Source organism: Staurois parvus, unplaced genomic scaffold, assembly GCF_062004578.1.
Source record: "Staurois parvus isolate SC_StPar_1 unplaced genomic scaffold, SC_StPar_1.0 ptg000178l, whole genome shotgun sequence".
NCBI classification, from domain to species: domain Eukaryota; kingdom Metazoa; phylum Chordata; class Amphibia; order Anura; family Ranidae; genus Staurois; species Staurois parvus.
This window is the reverse complement of record NW_028317974.1, coordinates 2,227,039-2,244,019: the sequence shown is the minus strand read 5'-3', so window position 1 is coordinate 2,244,019 and position 16,981 is coordinate 2,227,039. Positions and strand designations below refer to the sequence as shown.

General features: G+C 39.4%; 1 protein-coding gene across 1 annotated transcript in view; it reads left to right on the top strand.

Annotated features, from left to right (window-relative positions):
• The window catches only part of AUH (AU RNA binding methylglutaconyl-CoA hydratase), a 311,152-nt gene that overhangs the window by 249,449 nt on the left and 44,722 nt on the right, over positions 1-16,981 (top strand). The gene's annotated exons all lie outside the window — the stretch shown is intronic.

Here is a 16,981-nt window from a genome sequence, read left to right as displayed (position 1 = left end):
CGCAAATATGTAGCCCCACTGAACTGGGCTTTTTTCCATGGAGCTACACATTTATGTATCTGTCTTTGTGCTGGGAACGTGCCACATGGGGCATTCCCAGCACAGAAACCAAGGTCTCACCGAGAGCCCTGGGTCCCATATTAATGATCGGGTCAACTGATTACTGTGATAGCCTTTGATTGGCTGTCACAGTGATCAGTCAGAATAAAAAATCAAAATGCACACTACTGTTTCTGGGCTGTACTACGGCTACAAACAACAACTAACATACATATATGTGATATCACTGCGATCATCAGAAGCAGAAAAATTTATTTTGGGTTGCTGTTTGGTGATAGGTTATGGTAGTAGCAAGAAATATACAGCTACATTTAAGACAATTTTTTTACTATTTTGGGCCAGTTTTCCTTTGATAATAAAAAAAAATATCAGGAGATATCTATTACCATTTACCACCAAATAAAAGTCCAATTTGTAAAAAAAAAAAACAAGGTATAATCCATCTGGATGCACAAAGTAATTGTGATGATATGTACGGTTTTACTAACACATGTCAAAGTTGCAAAATTGTGCCTAGGCATTAGGATTTGTTTTACCCTTAGGCGTGAAGGGGTTGAAGAAATGCTGCACTGTCCAGGAGTATAGATCAATTGATCTATTGAACAGAATATAGCAACCTTACAGGAAGCCCTCAATAAAATAAACTCATGGGACATTGCATGGCAAATGAGGTTTAATATTGATAAATGTAAAGTAATGCACTTGGAAACTAAAAATAAGAATGCAAGTTACACACTAGGGGGGAAACCTCTTGGGAATCCATCATGGAAAAGAATTTAGGGGTTCTAGTAGACCACAGGCAATAACATGCAACTCCAAGCTGCAGCAAGCAAAGCTAGCAGGCTATTAGCTTCCATTAAAAAGCTTATCTACTCAAGATATATATACTATAATTCTACCACTGTACGAAACTCTTGTTCAGCCACATATTGAGTACAGTATGCCATCTAGTTCTGGTCTCCAGTCCTCAGGAGGGATGTGATGGAACTGGAGAGAATCCAAAGAAAAGCAACAAAGCTGATAATGGGCATGGAGGATGAATACATACATTACAGTAAGCTTATTCTCCCTAGAGAATAAACACCTAAAGTGGAACTTCACTCACTCAGTCAACTGTGACTATTTTTAATCATTATGCTGCTAGCTTTAGTGAATAGATAGGAAAGGATATCATATTTACTTGTTTTAAACTTTTTTTTTTCTTCATTTACTTCCTGGTTTCCAGGAAACTCCACCCAGCTCAGATGGATTCCAGGAAGTAAATGATACATGAATCATCTGCCCTTACTCTGACACTGTCGGAAATGCCTGGGGGTGTTTTTCAAAATTCTTTCTCAGCAAAATAAAGTATGGAGACATGGATGGATGGGGGACTTTGCTTTGAATATTACAAGTGAATTAAATATCATTTTTGGTTTGTGATGCTCAAATGCAGTGCAGTTCCACTTTAAGAGGCGATATGATTGCATAATACAATTAATTCTAGCATAGGGAATAAACTTCAGTCTAAGGTCAGTTAGGATGACAAGTGGTTTAACTTTAAGCTACACAAGTGGTTTTTTATTGTTAGAGTGATAAGGTGTGGAACTCCCTTCCTCAAATGGTGGCATCAGCAGGGAGTGATGATAAGTTAAAAAAAAAAAAACCTGAGATGGGCATCCTAGTGATTGCAACATACAGGGATATGGGAAATGGTAGAGACTTACATACACTCACACCCACACAGGTTGAACTAAGTGTTTTTTTCAACCTTATTAACTATGTAAATATGATCACCACCACTTCCAGAGCAGAAGAGAATGGATGCACAACACCCTCAGACTGGCCTAAAGACTGCAGATAAAGGTATGTAAATTAGGATTTAGAAAAAAAGAGTGTGGGGGTGCGTTCAAGGAGTGGTATGGGTTTACAAAATTGCTGGATTTGAGCTATAAGGAGTAAAGGTAGATGGACCTCTATCCTCCATATCCATTCTCTATAATCAAAAAAAATAAATACAGAGTCTTTCTGCAAGAGTAGAGCCTGCTTTAATTGGCCGTAGCTAGAACTTGAATGCAGAGATCTTTGTAAAATCAAAAATGTCAGTGGATGGTAAAAGCCACAGGCATACATTCAGAATTTATACATCAGATCTGCAAACCAACCCACTGCTGGCAACCTGAACTGGAACAGTTTGGGTGGATGGGACATTTTATTCATGCTTAGTTTGTATCTCTTTGGCACAGTAGAAAAAAGAATGCATCTGTTTTAATATTTCATCTTAAAATGTCACTTTAGGTTTTAGATGAATGTGTGTCTATTTGAATATGCGTTATTAATATTGTGTAGTGTTCCTTGAACTCAGTAGATTCCCATAGCTCCATTCTTTATTAAATAGAGACTGAACATAACTTTATTTAGTCACATTCCCGAAGTGCTTCCTTTCACAACAGATGTCTACTTAAAATAAGTTAAGAGTAAAATGTAAATCATAAAATAGACAAGCATATTTTTCTTCTTCATCACAGATCTGCTTTCATGTTGTTGTCATTTGGACAAGCAAGTTTTCTTAATTTATGACAAAGTGATTAGGATTGTTTAACAGAAACAAAGAGAAGCAGAAAATATCCCTGGTCTCTCATTTCTCTAATGTTGCTGGAAAGCTAAGGTAATAAATTATATATCTGGATTGGACTTGTTCCATGCATGGAAGTCCTCCTTCACTATGCCCTTGAAATTGGACAAGTGGGAGCTCTTTCAACTGTACATAAAAATAATCTGAGCAGATATTCATCTATAACTCTGGGCGCAGTGGAGCAATAGATTTTATTATTTTTAAGTCCTCTGTCTAGGAGATGCCTAAAATGGTCTAAAAATGTAAAACATTACTATATGCAGATAATATTTTATATTTTGACTTAAATATTGTACCGTTTGCATGCATTTAAAGTGAAATGCATTAAAAAAAAAAAAAAGAGAATTCCACTTTATAGCACACTGCCTATCTATGAAATCCTATGATTTTCTGTGTTGCCAGTTATTTATTTTATGTGTTTGTGGCCCATACCATGTTAGGCTATAGAGTAAAGCTACTCATAAATAGCTTGAAAAAATGTATGCTCTTAAAGCAGCTAATTTTTGTTTTTCAGCTAGTGACTTGAACAAAAAAAAAAAGACTTGATTCCCCCAGCCACACAATTAAGGTGGAAGGGGGGAATCCTCCCTGATGAATTATTCTATTCTGACAGAGGGAGACTTTCCCGCCATCAGAATACACTGATCAGTGCTGCTGGCTATAGACAAGTGGAAAAAATTTGGCAAAGCGGTAGATCACATTCTGTACAACCACCCTGCCCATACATGGATCAAAATTCAGCCAGTTGGGCTTCCAGTAAGTGGAAGCATTCATTATCACATCATTTTCAATTTAATTGACAACCTCACTGCAGTTGGGGAGAATCATTCATTCTTCTCCATATAAAGATATCAAAAGTACCATATGTGCACCACTGTCAGTGTTGTGGGGTCCAGCACTCACTTGAGTTATGTTGGGACAGGCAGATATCTCTCTGCTTGCTTTCTGATGGAGATATCTACCATTCTAGCTAAAATAAAAATTATAGTGCAGCACTCAAATAATATACGGTACAGTGAAAATGTAGTTTGCTGTATATGTGACAATTAAATGTATCCCAGATGCACATAAATAAAAAATACAATATTGTATATATGACACAAAAAATATATATAATAGATGTGAAGATGAATCACACCATCCACCACAATCTCCAGTGTAGCAAAAATTATAACCATTCTTCCCGGTACTTGGAAAAAAAAGATTATAAAGCAAAACTAATTCTCCCACTCCTTTCACCCCCACACTGTGCTCTTCTATTATGCTCACCAAAAAAAGGAGACTTCTATGTTATAGGAGGTCATAAAAGCTCATCTCCAGATGGTTCCTTGAATGGAACAGGCCATCATACACTAGTCAATCCCAAAACCTCCAACACTCTTAATATTCCAGTTATAATTCCTGGTCAGTGGGTTTCTCAATGAGGAACACATTTCCCTCAGTCAAACACAGAAACAAAATCTAATGCTAACACAGAACTTTATTGATAAGAAATCCATTAAAAACATACAAAGTGAATATGAAACAGCACTTTTGTAATATTAAAGTGCCGCTGCAAAAAATTTTACTCCTGGTGTGTTTTGCTGTTGCACCATTTTCTCATACAACTATATAATGCTAAGATGTTCCATCTGTTTTTTGTTTTTTTATTATGCAATAGCACCTTCTTTGTTTTAGCCCAGTGATTTTGTAATAATACAGAGAAAAATGCTAACATGGAGTTCCAAGTATTGCATATTTTTTTCAATACCTTATTTCTTCATAAATATAAATCAGTTGGAAAACATTCATTTTCTTAGAGAGATAGTAACACAGTTTGATATTTGCTCACAACTTTTACCTCTGCAGGCAGAGATTACAAGCTGGAATTAAAATACTGACATGAAATGCCACCCACAGAATGTATGTGATTTATCTGATTATGCAGCGGAAAGGAATATCCATTCTAAAGTGTTACTGGTTAAGTTCTGGCAATCAAACAGCTTAGTTTAACCAATATTTTGTTAGTTGCAGTAGTTTTCTGTTTTCACACATTAAGCTGATTGCAAAAATTGTGATGGAGCTAACAGCGGCATTTAACATTTGGTACAGAATTGGAGAAATTAAGTTATTTTCTTACATTTGCACTTTGAGCATTTTAGGGTGTCATTTGATGGCATTTGTTGCGGTTTGGTTTTCTTTTCTCTGTTATACTTACATATCAGATCGCGCTTACGCAATATGTACATTTTCATGCTAACCAAAGATTTATTTCATTTTGTGTAATAGCTTTACTTATGTCCCAGTTTTTCATGTTAACTCTAGGTGATTAACAATAGAAAATGCCTGTGCATCATGACAAAAAGGAGATCTACTTGATTGCTTAAAGATGATTTCCAAGTATGGATATTTTTACATAGTTACATTGGTCCAACCAGGCCAAACCTTCGAGCAGCTGTAAATAACTATAGTGGACACTACTACAGTGATATCCACCAGCTTCGGGGTCTCATGACAAGAAGCTGCCTTGCTGCTTACTGGTCACAGGAGGTTCCTCGCTTGAAATGGGCACCATTCAGAGAATACTTTGCATTTTCTACATGAATGCAAAGTATTGACTAATTGGACAAAGCGGTGGATGTGACATCATAATAGCCACCTCATCCAATTACATTGTATTTATATAGCACCAGCAGTTTGGGGAGTGCTTTAAATAAAAGAGTACAGTTACAATACAATTCAATACATGAGGGTTGGGAAGGCCCTGCTCATGAGAGCTAACAGTCTAATAATCAGAGAATGCAATTCAATAATTGAGTGATGCCTGTGCCGAGTGGGCAACCTCCTTTGTTCTGTAAGCAGCAGGGCAACTGCTTGGCATGGGACCCAGAAGCTAGTGGAGATCAGTGTAGTAACGGTGCCTACTGCAGTGATTTCCATGTTCCCAGTGGCTCCCACTGGAATCATATATGCATACTTAAATTGGTCCAAGCTGGACCAATGGATGTAAAAATATCCATACCTGGAATTCATTTTTCATATGTTCTGCAGCATTTAGTTACTAGTAGTTCACAGTTCAGTACTTTTAAAAGGTGCATTCCATACAGAATTGAAAATTGAACCAGAAGGTACACTCTAGTCGTAATTGAAAGTCAGAACTCGAAATTTGAGAGAGCAGAGCCTACCTGCACAGTACTTCATGTATTTTCCAGGTATAGCTGTCCACCAGTTTACCTTTGTAGTTTTTATCAGTAATCTGTTCTGAGAAAGCCTGCTTATAATGCAAGAGAGCTTTTCACAAACATACTTGATGCAGTCTCCTTTCTATCCCCCGTATATAGAAAGATTTCTCACAGTCACCAATCAGATTTAAACTTGCCCTTGAAGTTTGAAGTTATGATTATTAAAACAGGAAGCACAGAGAAAGAGAGAGGAAGACTATCTGTTGTTTTTCTGGGTGTTCAGTCATCTGACACTTCTGGCTAGATTTAGAGCTTGCTGCTAGCTCCTGTCCCAACAGATTGCCTGGCTGGAGCAGGTTCATACTCCACCCCCCTGGGAATCAGTGAGGCTGGAGTAGAGACATCCAGAGTCCCTGACTACTTCCAGATGGGGGCACATGTCTGCTGAGGCAGGTGAACTATGATGTATAGGCCAGGACAGAATGGAGCCTGCTATGCTGCAGGCCCCCCTGAATGAACAGCAACTATTATTATTATACAGTATTTATATAGCGCCAAAGGGTTTGCTCAGCGCTGTACATTAGCAAGGGGGACAGAACATGAGACAATACAGTACAATACAATATACGAGGGGTTCGAGGGCCCTGCTCTTTCGAGCTTACAATCTAGGAGGGAGGGGATAGTGGTACAGGAGGAAGTGTCTGTGGGGGATAGAGTGGAGGAGATCGGTTGTTAGGTGAGGGTGGGGTAGGCTTCCCTGAAGAGATGGGTTTTCAGGGTGCACCTGAAGGTGAGGAGGGTAGGTGACAGTCTGATGGATTGGGGTAGGGAGTTCCAGAGGATGGGGGAAGTCCTGGAGAAGTCCTGCAGTCGGGCGTGGGAGGAGGAGACCAGGGAGCTGGAGAGTAGGAGGTCCTGTGAGGAGCGAAGATTACGGGTAGGGTGGTATTTGGGTATCGGGTCAGTTTGGGGCAGCGTTGTGAATGGCTTTGTATGTCAGAGTTAGTAATTTGAATTTATTGCGTTGGGCAATCGGGAGCCAGTGAAGGGATTGGCAGAGGGGGGTGGCAGTTGTGGAGCGGTTGGTGAGGTGGATGAGTCTAGCCGCTGAGTTCAGGATAGACTGGAGTGGGGATAGCATTTGTTTGGGTAGGCCAGTGAGAAGAGAGTTGCAGTAGTCCAGGCATGAGATAATGAGGGAGTGTACAAGTTATTTAGTAGTGTCTGGGGTGAGGAATGTGCGTATCTTGGAGATGTTGCGGAGGTGGAGCCTGAATGACTTTGATAGTAACTGGACATGAGGTTGGAAGGAAAGGTTTGAGTCCAGGGTGACACCCAGGACTTTGGCGTGTGGGGTGGGATTGATGGTGGCGTTGCTAATCGTGATGGAGAGGATGGGGGCACGGGCTGGGGGGAAAACTATATGGTGGTTTGTGAGTATACCCTGGTGCCAGCACCCACAGACACCAGGAAGGGAGTGCAAACGAGTGGGAGATGGAGTAGGCGGTCCAAGATCTTCTCAGGAGTGTTACAGCAGACTTCATCTGGTCAGCAAGACTACACAATGCAATCTGATTCCGCCATGACAGCTGCTATGAATCTGGCAGATGGCTCCAAGGTAGGTTAGTTGGAGTTTTTTTCCTATAACTCTCCATCCTACCATACTCGTACTGTGGGGAGGTACAGTCTGGGGTTACTCTTAGGAGGATGTCCTCTCTTTGGGTGTGGGTACTATGAGTATTTGTGTGCCTCTTACAAGTACCAAGTGAATGTGGTTTGTGTTCCTGTCCACCATTAGTGTAGTAGTTTGGAGGCAGAGGCTCTAACACCTGTAAATCTTCAGGGCATAGTGCTGGGTAACTCCGTGATCAGCAAAAGCTGAAACCTGTTAAATCCTTCCTACATTTATGTTACTCTTGTGTACGTGCAGGGCTATTGGGGAATGCTTACTCCATGTTTACCATCAATTACACGTCTTTTTTCAGCAAGGGGAGCTGACAGCCTAGTGGGGTCTGCTATGGTTTAATCAGGTCTTTCTGTGCTTGGATTTGGGCAATAATCTACCCCTAGACTGAACTAGAAACATAAAATATGGATCCAGCAACATTTAACTGACAGACTCCTGGTCTAAACCTCCATGCAAAGGCCCATGGATTTTTGCAGCTGAGCCTTCATTCAGCAGGGGATCAAATCCCTTACATTCAGCACTCATTACCAGATGCACTTCCCATGCCTGAATCTGGTAAGGTTGGAGGACATGGTTCCAGTCATCTACAATTAGAGATAGATGGGGGAATGGAAGAAGAAAAATCTCCTTTTATGTATATAACTCGTGAAGTAACTTTAGCAGTTTTCCTCATCATATCTTATTGTATTTATGGTGTTATTTATCCAGGGGAGGTCTTAACATTATAGTTGAATATATGAAGCCATATTGATTACAGCACAGGGCCCTTTACATGAGGTTGTGTGGTCACTATAATCTTTTCTAGGGTCTATATTCTTTACAGTACTATATATTTCTTGTATGACTGGTTTTGTAGCTGGGGTAACAGGCCATTTGGCTGCAGATGCAGACAGCCCATTCATTTTATACATATCTTGCAGCATGTAATGCAGGATTCTCCTGAAGTAGTGATCTGCATAACTTAGCGTGCACAAGGTTCACAATGTGCCATAAGGTGCTGGAGTGGAGTCAGACTTCAAACATTGAGCAGGGCACCTGTTATTCGACAATAGGTTCATCATTTACCCACTTCATTTCTGATTATATTGCATTTAAATGTGGGTGTTTGGATGTGCAAGAACACTCACATGGCTGCTATACCAGCATTCAGAGGGGAGAAAGGTCATAAGTATGGGCGTATCATTTTGGGTATGTATGGCATTCAGACAGAAATATCTAAGATAAATACAAAGACCTATTATCTTAGGTGTCCATGGGTATCTCTTATATGAAGATTATTATGTAGGGTGTGAGTTATCATTGTATCTGCTTGTATAGTATCTGATAGTGGTGCACCAAAATGAAAATTCTGGTGATGAAAACGAAAACCAAAATGCGCACTTTTTAAAAATGAATATATGTTTTTTATAAAAAAAAATACACTTTGATTTAAAAAAAAAAAATACACTATATATACTCCAATTTTTTTTGTAAAATATGAAAGAGGATGTTACGGCGAGTAAATAGATGCCCAGCATGTTACGCTTTAAAATTGTGCACGCTCGTGGAATGGCGTGAAACTGCGGTGCTTAAAAATCTCCATGGGTGATGCTTCAAAAATGTCTACACGTTAGCAGTGTAATGTTACACAGGAGGTCTAGTGCTAAAATTATTTCTCTTGCTCCGACGTTCGTAGCGATACCTGACGTGTGTGGTTTGAACACCCTTTACACTGCGTGCGAGGACGGGGGCGTGTTAAACTTTTATTTATTTATTGTACTGTCCCTTTAAAAAAAATTCATTTTTATTCTTATCATGAGGAATGCATGCATCCCTTGTGATAGAAATAATTAGTGACAGGTCCTCTTCATGGAGAGATATGGGGTCAATAAGACCTCACATCTCTCCTTTGCAATGTAAAGCATTAGATCAAAAAAAAAAGCATTGATCTAGTGCTTTAAAAAAAAAAAAAGTCCGGAACCAGAAATGACATCGCTCCGGTCCTCTAACAGCATAGAGATGAGTGGAGGCCATCTTTCCTTCACTAATCTCTATCCCCAGTGTTGGGATCATTTGATGGCTTCTCAGGTAAGGCTGAGAACTACTGAGCGGCGGGCAATGGGCGGCAGCGGCGAAGTGGCGGGGTTTTTTGCCACCTGTATTGTTGCTTTTTTTTTTTGATATCGGCCAACGGCCGATAGGGGTGTTTTCGGCCAAAATGTTTCGGCCACTTAAATTTCAGTGCGCCCCTAGTATCTGATTGTCCCTGCATATCACTTATATGCAGTCAAGTATTTACTATTGGTATAGAAGCGCTGTAAATGACTAAGTATGTTTCGTAGTCGCTGTCTGATGGTAACCTGGCTGCATGGAAGTAAACAGGAAAGTCTCGAAACTCCTTACCCTAGATGAAAAGATGGTGGCCAGGGCCTAGGCACATCCCTAGTTTCTGTAATGTAGGTTTTTCCTGCCTTCCCCATTACAGCCTGTAGTGACCTAGAAATCCCTCTTGGTGCTGCCATGCTACAGTGCAAAACTCATAAGATACTCCCAGTCAACAGTGATCTAATGCTCCAGGGCCCAATCCTATACCCCAAGGCCACTGAATGGCTTAGTGACTATTCAGCAATCTAGCATATCTTTTCTGAGATAGAAATGATCTATAGTGATCATAAGGCTTATCTAGTCACCTTGCGGCTCATAAATTCACCCTCTTTTGTATACTGTTGGACAGACATTATTTTTAGAACCGTATTGCAAGTAAATATTAAGCTTTCATGAAATTCCACTATACAATTATCCCAGACTGGTTACTTGTTATCTTCGTTCTGAGGGCCTGAATAGAATTCATCCCAAGCTTAGGGCTTAGGTATTGGCGATTCCTTCCCTATTTTCAAACCCATCCTAAGATGGGAAGTAAAGCCATACTATTTTATTTTAAGCATTCCAAATGATAGGGAAAAAGTATAGAGCCTTTTTGGTACTAACCACAAGACCCAAGTCAGTTGCTTGGGTGTCCAAAAACACCTTAGGCAGGTGGATCACATTCAGCTATTCGGAGCTCACTGTACATAATTTTAAAAGTCAAATCCTCCAGTGGATTTGGGTCATTTCACAGTTCTTTGGCCTCAGCCTGGACAGAGAATAATTGTTTTTTGCCTCAGCTGCTCTACAGAGTTGCCAACTGGTGCAGTTTTCATACAGTGTTTTGACACATCTGGATTGCCCTGCTGTCTTTTCAGGACTAAGCCTTGTGGAATAGTTTCTGCAAGTAGTAGCCCCACTCTAATAGGTTATTTTATAATGTTCTCTCATGTGCTGTCCTGGAAGATGAATTGGGAAAGCTAGAGTTAGTTACCTGGTAACTCTTTTTCCATGAATCTTCCAGAACAGTATGGGTTATGTGTTATGTTATTCCATTAGTTGCTTTGGGTTCTTCCTTAATACTGAGGACACTAGGTGACTGTGCTCTTTTTATTTGATTGTGGATGATGTATTTCCTGTTTTAGGTAGGCAGAGACTCTCATGTGCTTTTCTGTAATCTTAATGGAAAAGGAGTTAATAGGTAATTAACTCTAGTTTTCATTATTAAAACTTTTAAAAATGTTTAAAAACATATGTTTGTGATAGTTGTTGCTAGATTTAAAGCAATGACAGTTTAACAAGCAAAAAGTAGTAAGTTGCTAATAGCTAGCTCTCATGCTGTACACGGAAGTAGTTGGGAGTCCAGTGCACCCATGTGTTGAGATATGGAGATGGCCAGCTTTGCATAATATATTTCCATTGTTGCTGGGTTGGAAGTACTCCAAGCCCTTGTTTTTTTTTTTCGCCTAAGCAGTGAACTAATTTCCAGTTAACCTTTATTGCCTCATCTAGCTATGATGTTTGCTTTCAGCAGAATTGCATGCTGTTCCCATAAAATAAAGCTCTTGTGTAATAGTTTTGTAATTGTTTGACAGTTGTTTTCTTAGTCTACTTATAGAAACTTGAAACTAGAGAGATATGTGTTTCATCAGAGTGCTTTTCAACTTTTACTCATATTACTGCCAGCTGTGCAGGGATCTGGTGCATTTTGAATCATATTTTAAACTGGGTTGTTCCTTTTGCTGTGCACTCTATCTTCCAATGTACACACCTAATTGAGTACTTACCATAATGCATAGCATACCTAGTAAATATTGATATATTTTTCCTTTCTTTCTAAATGACAGTGGTCACCAGTATAAATAGTGGATGACAATCAACACTAAACATTTGACACAGGGTTTAACTCTTCCTCACTCTATCCAAAACTAAAAAAGTTTTGCCTTCAGATACACTAAGTTCACAACAGAGGAGTAAAGATGGCATAAAAGCCAAGCTGGCCCTGAAGCAGGGACCTAGACACTTATTGAGAATATTGAGAACATATTATCTTCTTTTTTTTTTTTTTTTTTTTGTGTCTTTTTAAATTGTAGTCAGAGTGCTATGCTATCAAAATGAACTTGGCAAATGGCTAAATACACAGCTGAAATACTTATGTTTACTACTGTAACGGCGACATGAACTGTAATAATGTACAGTCATTGGTACATGATTTACACACCTCTGCTACACTGCATATCCAGGCAGGCGACGCACATATTTCCTGAATCAGCAATGCAGCTTCCTATGCCACCTCTGTCAAAATGCAGTGAAGGCACTTGGTAAGAAGTAAAGCTGAACTAGGGACTTGCCGATTGATTTTCTTGGTTGTGTATTATAGTTGAGGTACAGTATGTAAATCATGAGTGTGGTGAGAAAAAAAAATGTAAAATCATTTGGCAGCTACAAATATAGCTCAAAAAAGACCTGTAAGAGCTTATACAAGGCCATGGACTCCTTCCCTTGCCCCATGTGACAGTGCTGATCCAATGCCCTTACTTTGATGGTTCCCAAATCCCTTTTTCCAGTAAGGTGGAACCTGTTCTGGTCTACTTGTTTGATTCATATTGGACCTATGGTCAAACAAACTAAATAAGAGCCATTAGATGAACACATTTTATCTTAAATGATAACCCTATAGTAAAATACCTGAAAATTACTACCCTGAAGAATAATATTAAGAATATAGATCAGGGTTTCTCAGCTAGGGTTCCTCCAGAGGTTGCTAGGAGCTCCTTGAGCAATTTCTGCCTCTCAGATAAGTTACCACTGATCTTTTCACTATCTGTTAGGGAGTAATCTTTCCCTACGATGACAAGTGTAAGGAGCATTCTTTCCTCTGACCATCACTCTAATGTATCATGAGTTGTAGATATAGTCACTTATAGCAGTGGTTCTTTGAACCTGGAAAGTTATATCAAATGTTCCTCTGTACTGAAAAGGTTGGGCAGGGCTGATGTAGATGATTTCTTCATCAATGTATAGGGATAATAATCATATTGGGTTTTTGAAGGGTCCACCTCACCGTTTGATGTTCCTGCACTTGCTCCTGGGTTCTGTCTGTGTGCTTCTGGACAACAAAAACTGCTGTATCTCTTGACACCCCTGAGCCTTTCCTGAGGAAGCAGTATATAAGTTAACTGTGAAACGGGTAGTTACTCTCACTCCACTGACTTATCAGCATCTGCTATAAAAGGATTTCTTTTTTTCACCTTTGTGTTCAAGGTTGAACAGATGCATAGCATAAATGTATTTATTATTTGGGATACTGTATGTCAAAAATAGATAAAATGTCAAACAGTTTATAGTGCTTTTAATGAGTTTCAAATAATTCTCATGTTTTATATCATTATAAGTGGCTTGGTACCATAAATGCCTGACATTTTCATTGCGAATGTAGAAATTTGGTTAGGGAGGTAAGGGAATCACATGTTTACACATACCCCGAAGTTCCAGGCATTTTAGTTTTCTCCCAGCAGCTGAATTAAGCTGAATGGAATTGAAGAAAAGATGCATCAGCAAAGGAAGGATGAGTTTAAGAATGAGTTTCACAGTGCTGGAGGTCAAAAACAGTGATGGCACTTCACAAATTCTTCATAAAGATTTAACCACTCATGTTTTAAACTTATCTGCAAATCAGGGACAGGTTTTAAGTCTGAGATACAATTATCCTTTAATATGGGCCGAAAATAAAAAGTAGTACAGTTAGGTTCTACACTGTGTGCACAATTATTAGGCAAGTTGTATTTTTGAGGATTAGTTTAATTATTGAACAACTACAGCGCTCTTGGTCAATCCAAAATGTTAATAAACCTCAAACCTGAACATTTAAAGAAGTAACAGTGAGGTATTGGCTTTCTTAGGAGAATATCTGTGTGTACAATTATTGGGCAGCTATTGGTGTGCAGAATTATTATGCAGCTAAATTAAAAACGAACATTTTTCCCATATTACTTGTTTTTTTTATCTGTTAAAGTGAGAATAATAAACAAATCACTCAAAATTTACAAACATTTCTGACATTTAAAAAAAAAAAGATCAGTGACCAATATAGCCACCCTTCTATTCAATAACCGTCATAAGCATTCCATTCATCAAGATCTGTTGACTATCAACATTTTGTGCAGCAGCAACCACAGCCTCCCAGACACAGTTCAGAGAGGTGTACTGTTTTCCTTCATCGTAAATCTCCTGTTTAAGAAGGGCCTCAATAGGGTTTAGGACGGGTGAGGAAGTGGGCCATGCTGTTGTTCTTTCATCTTTAAGGCCTTTACTGGCTTGCGATGCAGTGGAGTACTTCGATGTATGCGATGGAGCATTGCCCTGCCTAAATATCATGGTCTTCTTGAAAGATGCAGACTTTTTCCTGTACCACTGAGGAAAGTGTCTTCTAAAAACTGGCAGTAGGCTTGAGAGTTGATTTTTGAGTCCATCTTCAACCCAAAAAGGTCCAACTAGCTCATCTTTAATAATACCAGCCCATACCAGTACCCCACCTCCACCTTGCTGGCATCTGAGTCGAATTGGAGCTCTGTGCCCATTGATGATCCAGCCACGGGCCCATCCTTCTGATCCGTCAAGTCACTCTCATCTAATCAGTTCATCAAACCTTTAAAAACTCTGTCTTCAGATATTTCTTGCACCAGTCTTGAAATTTCAACTTGTGTGTTTTGTTCAGTGGTGGTTGGGTTTCAGCCTACCTTGACCATGTCTCCGAGCACTGAACACCTTGTACTTCTGGGCTCTCTAGGTAGGTAGCAGTTCTGGAATATGACAGCACTGGAGGATAATGGGTTGCCTTTATGGTTGATTCTTCTCAGATCAGTTATTCTCAATTCTTAAAGCAGTTATTTGCGTCTTTTTTTTCTCAACACGTTTCTTGCGACCCTGTTGATTATTTGCAACAAAACATTTGATGGTTCTGTGATCATGCCCCATTATCTTAGCAATTTCAAGAGTGCTGCACTCCTCCTAAAGACTTTTTACAATTTTTTTACTTTTCAGAGTCAAGTAAACCTCTTTTTGGTCCATTTGCCTGAGAAAAAGAAGCTGCCTAACAATTATGCACACCTTAATATAGGGTGTTAATCTCCTTAGGCCACACCCTCCCTCATTGCACAAATACACATCACTTGATATGCTTAAATCCAATAAGCATTAAAATTTACACAGATTGAAGTTGGACAATATGCATAAAAATGATGATTTGGTCAAAATACTCACTTGCCTTATAATTGTGCACACAGTGTATAGATATATAGCTATATCCAGTCCTGATTTGAATATGACAGTCCCAGAAAACGTTTGCATACAATACAATTTTTTTTACTATTTCTGGAACATAATTAGAGAAGCTGATCATATAAAATTACAAATTCGCATAAGGGGAAATTGTACGTTGGTATGTATTCTTTTTGAGAATTTGAATAGCTGGCAATGTCACACATTGTCTGCAATCCACATAACTCCCCAGAATTCTACATAAGAATGTTCTTCTGAGTAGTATTGTACAATGCATGTTGTAACTCACTTTCTAGTAAAGCCTGAAAAAGTGTTGAAAGAGAGAGCCTGGGTAGTTTGTTCACATTTAACTTCACTTTTTTGGAATTGATTGCAATGTTCAAATTACTATTTTAGTGGTGGGAGAAAGTGTTAAACCTTTTTTTCACAAGATGGCCTGGCCTTATATGTATTACAGCAAATAATCTATGAACTGCCTTTTCCTGTAATCATTGCTATGGACACATTTACAGATTTTAAGTTCTGTTTTGATTTGAAAGTGTCTTCTTTGGAAGCCATTAAAAAATAAATATTAGCCTAGGTTCAAATGAGACACACTTTGGAAAATCTTGGTGAAAATACTGTCAGTGTGCATCACATCTGAACAGACTAATCATTCAGTTGTTATAATTTACACAAAACTTTGCTTTAAATTGGTTCTTTAAAATGTCACTGCAGAAGCTATGAACTTTTAACATTCATTTGATGATAGAAATAGAGGCATATTTATCATTTTGGTAAATATACACACACACCATATTGCCAAAAGTAATAAGATGCCCATTGAAATCATTAGATTCAGGTGTTCCAATCACCTCCATGGCCACAGGTGTATAAAATCAAGTGACTATGCATGCAGACTGCTTCTACAAACATTTGTGAAAGAATGGGTCACTTTCAGGAGCTCAGTGAATTCAAGCGTGGTACCGTGATAGGTTACCATCTGTGCATCTGTGAAATTTCCTTGGTACTAAATATTCCACGGTCAACTGTTAGTGATATTATAGCAAAGTGGAAGCAACTGGGAACAACAGAAACTCGACCACAAAGCGGTAGGCCATGTAAAATGACAGAATGGGGTCAGTGCACAGTGTGCAAAAGTCACCAACTGTCTGCAGAGTCAATAGCTAAAGACCTCCAAACTTTGTGTGGCCTTTGGATTAATACAACAACAGTGAGTAGACCGCTTCATGGAATGGGTTTCCATGGCCGACCAGCTGCATACAAGCCTTACCTCACCAAGAGCAATGCAAAGCGTTGGATGCAGTGGTGTAAAGCACGCCACCACTGGACTCTAGAGCAGTGGACGTGTTCTCTGGACTTACGAATCACGCTTCTTTGTCTGGCAATCCGATGGCCGTGTCTGGGCTTGGCGGTTGCCAGGAGAATGGTACTTGCCTGTCTGCATTGTGCCAAGTGTAAAGTTTGGTGGAGGGGGGATTATGGTGTGGGGTTTTTTTTTCAGGGGTTGGGCTTGGCCCCTTAGTTCTAGTGAAAGGAATTCTTAAGGCATCAGCATACTAAGACATTTTGGACAATTTCATGCTCCCAACTTTGTGGGAACAGTTTGGGGATTGCCCCTTCCTTTTCCAACATGACTGCGCACCAGTGCATAAAGCGAGGTCCATAAAGACATGGATGAGCGAGTTTGGGGTGGAGGAACTTGACTGGCCTGTACAGAGTCCAGACCTCAACCCGATAGAACACCTTTAAGATGAATTAGAACAGAGACTGCGAGCCAGGCCTTCTCATCCAACATCAGTGCTTGACCTCACAAATGCATTTCTGGAAGAATGG